The sequence below is a fragment of the Pteropus vampyrus genome, unplaced genomic scaffold, assembly GCF_000151845.1.
Source record: "Pteropus vampyrus isolate Shadow unplaced genomic scaffold, Pvam_2.0 Scaffold276, whole genome shotgun sequence".
In the NCBI taxonomy this organism is placed as follows: Eukaryota; Metazoa; Chordata; class Mammalia; order Chiroptera; family Pteropodidae; genus Pteropus; species Pteropus vampyrus.
In genome coordinates, this window is record NW_011889057.1 from 3,037,034 (window position 1) to 3,040,736 (window position 3,703).

The following is a 3,703-nucleotide window of genomic DNA, read 5'->3' on the forward strand; positions in this document are numbered from 1 at the left end:
ACAGGAGCCTTCCCAATTGACACTTGAAATCCTATCAGCTATGTCTTTAGGATTAAACAGTTCATCTGCCAGTGGTGACAGCTTCTTTATTCTCCATCCTTTATCTTTTATTCTTTATCCTTCACTCTCTTCCTTCTCCTTTTAAAGATCTTCCCCTATGTTATAAAAGCAATATATACTTATAGCATACAATTTAGCAAAGTTAAAAAAAAGATCATTTAGAACTTCACCACCCCGTGACATTTTCTGATGTGTATGCGTTTGCGCACACATACGTACATATATATAGATAGGTAAATGTAAATATATTTTATAGAGTAGGGTCTTACAATACATACTGGTTTATAACCTGATTTTTTACTAAATCTACTGTGGGGTTTATCCATTTATTCATTCAACAACTAGATCCGGTGCTTACCACATTCAAGGCCACTGCCCAGCTCAAGAGTAGAGTGAAGAAGACATACAGTCTCTGCTCTCATAGAATTTACGGTCTAGCTGGGAAGAAATTTACCAAATAACATCTTTCTGTAACCACAAATATAGATGGAAACTATCATTTTCTTTATCAGTGCAGATTCCTATTTTTACTTAAAAAAAATCAAAGGTACACATTGGGAATGAAACTACTCTTTTCCTCCCTTTTTTCTAGTGGTGTGACATACATGTTTTCTAGTCAGTAATGCTCTATGAAACACTGTACTCAACCAAAGCCAGAGAACCATTAGAGACCTTACCACCCTGCCTTACTGAGGCAGACTTAGACTGGCAGAACGCCATTTGGACAAGAAGAAGAGAGAGTTGGAAGTGCAGAGCTTGTAGAATTACATTTTTACCAAATACACCCATGCTCCAACCAAAACCTATCTGATTTATAAAAAAAAAAAAAGGATTTTAAACCCACATAAACACCTTAATATGCTATAAGAAAAGGATACCTTTTAGTCTATTTCCAGCATATAGCATATATTCATTGGCATCGATCAATGTAGTAACTTCAATGGAGAAAGTATTTTTGCTTTCATAGCACTCACAATTAAAAAGTACAAGCATTTAATACTTAGATCTTTAAGTGGGCGATCATAGAAATCCCATAATTAAATCTACTAGATGAGCCTGAGTAGTCGTCGATACACATTTTTTTTTTCCCCCCCAAAATGGTTCTAAAGAAAAAAGAAGCTTGAAACAGTGGGACCACATTAGGGCTAGGAGACAAAGGTAAAGGAACGGCACACTCAAGACTAGAGTCGATTTTCACGTGCAGTTTTCAAGGAGAGGACATCGTTTTTAGTTCGTTCCCACAGCCAAGACTAGTTCAAATTTTCCCATAATGGCGGACAGAAAATAGGAGTTTCAGAAATCTGAGGACAAGGGCAGCTGTTTTAGCACCCTAGACAAGCACTCCCCAAATAGTCTAAAACTCCACACAGGTGGGCCACTTGTTTTGAAGCACTGAAACTCTTACCCAAGGGAAAGAGCTGTGAGCAAAGGGGAGATCCAGACAGGGCCTGTTTGTGGTATTTGAGACAAGGAGGGTTTGTGATGGCAGTTATTCCACTTTGTTGACGCAGTAAGCCTGTATGCGAGGGGAAGGGCCTTCCGGGTGGGATGCTAGACACAGTCTTGCCCCAGGGCAGTCTTATCCTCAGAAGCACCCGAGAGAGGTGTCTCCTTTGGCAGGAGTAAAAGGGGTTAGTGAATACAAGAAGGTGATTCAGGAAAAGCAAAAGTCCCGGGAGAGTCAGGGAATTATCTTTTCAACTCATCAATACCTAACATTAATAAAAAGTTGCATTCTTTCCAAGAGGTATTATCCTGTCATCACAAGCGGGCACCTCTCCCAGCCTAATTAGTTCATTATGCCCAGAGGCTTCCATAGCCTGGAGGTTAGTGTCGTAAACCGTTCTGGGAAGCGGGCACAGAAGATGACTTGGACAACGAAGTCGCCACTAAATCATTGCTTACGTCCAGTCCTCGGCCTTCTTTTTCTGCTCTGTAGTCTAGAAACATCTAGTGGTTTTCTGCCAGTGGTGACAGCTTCTTTATTCTTTAAACGCCAGAAAGTCTCTAAATGCGAGCAGCATGTCAAATATGTCGTCAGCCTCTTCATCTTTATGGTGCTTTAACGTTGTTGTGAAAATTGCCATGTTGAATCCTGGCATCTGCTACAGCAGCTGTTCTTTAATATACTTTTCTACCAAAGAAAGGTATTTGTTAAAAATTGGCATGTAAGTGAGTTTATTCTCTTCTGTATCTTCAAACTCCTGGTAGTACTTGTCCATGAAATTTCTCTGCAGGACCTGGAACTCGGCATCCTCATTGATAATATCCTTAATAGATGCAACCACAGAGTCAAAATCGGCTTCAGAGGCAGAAGAGACAGCTAGCGCGTAGCTCTCTTCCTCCAAAGCTTCCATCATTTCTGCTGTATCCATCTGGCCAGAGCCAGCTGCCGGGCCTCCCACCTGGTCCCCATTACTGACCTCCAGGAGCCACACCCTGCCTCCTGTCACCGTGGCAGAGCTCATCATTTTTAGTGACTGTACAATATTCCATTGTATGGATGTAGCACATTTTGAAGCATATGGTATTTCTTCTTTTCTACAATAGTAAACATTGCTGCAGTGAACCCACATGTCTCTGAACACTTGCCCTATTCATTTTTTTTTTTTAAGATAACTTCCTAAATGTGGCATTTCTAGGCCACTTTTAAAATTTTGATTTATATTGTCAGACTGCTGTCTGGAAACATTGTACCAATTGATAACCTTTATGAGTAATGTATAAGACTTCCTGTTTCTCCAGTCTTACGAACACCGTGGTGTTCTTTTTAATTTTTGATAATTTTCTAGGTTTGATTTTAATTTATTTGATTAATAATTGAAGCAGGACAGGGCAAATTTCCCTGAGTGGAGGGAGGCTAAGCCCTGCACCGAGAGAAGAAGAGGGTCCTCTGGCGGAGAGTGTAGAAAGAATTCAACACATACCCCCGAGTTAGAATCAACAGGAAAGTTTATTAGAAAAGGGACAACACTCCACAGATAGAGTGTGGTCTCCTCTCAGAGGCAGAGAGTGAGAGAGACAGTGCAAGTGACAGAGAAAAGGCACTGAGAGGACCCTGAGTGTCCAGGGAATTCAGTTTATATATCATTCTTTAGTTCCTGTGAGTTATTGTTTAAGAGACTTTGTTAACCCATTTCCTTTGATATGGACATACAGGGAGGAAGGGGAAGAGTATGTAGCAGTGAAAAGTTAAGAATATGTAGAGTGAAAGGCCTGCTGGCATTTCCCAGCCTTTAATCCACAGGTTCCTCATGGTTTTAGCCATAGGGAATGACTCTTGGTTCCTGTTTCCCCTTCACAGGTGTGGGGAAATGGGTTGTTAGCAATCTCAGCAGAAATCTTCCTTTGTTCTGAAGGTGTCCTCCTGGCCTGGCTGCAGGGCTGATCAGCATATTGCAGTCTCTGACTGTGGCTTTATTAACATTTTGATTCTCTTGCCTCCTCCCTACATTATAATGTGATTGAGCATTATAAGTATGTTGATTTGCTATTAAATTTTCTTTTTCTGTGAATTGTCTCTTCATTTGTTTAGTCCATTTTCTCTTTGGGTGGTCAATTCGTTTTTCTTATTAATCCGCTTGTCTGAGGCAAGGACTTGGACAACAACAGAGCCACTCAGGAGTCCAGATTCTTTGCAGAA

At 40.7% G+C, this 3,703-nt stretch overlaps 1 pseudogene; it reads right to left on the bottom strand.

The window, feature by feature from the left end:
• Positions 1 to 1,887: 1,887 nt before the first annotated feature.
• LOC105302681 lies at positions 1,888 to 2,417 on the bottom strand (annotated as a pseudogene).
• Positions 2,418 to 3,703: the final 1,286 nt, after the last annotated feature.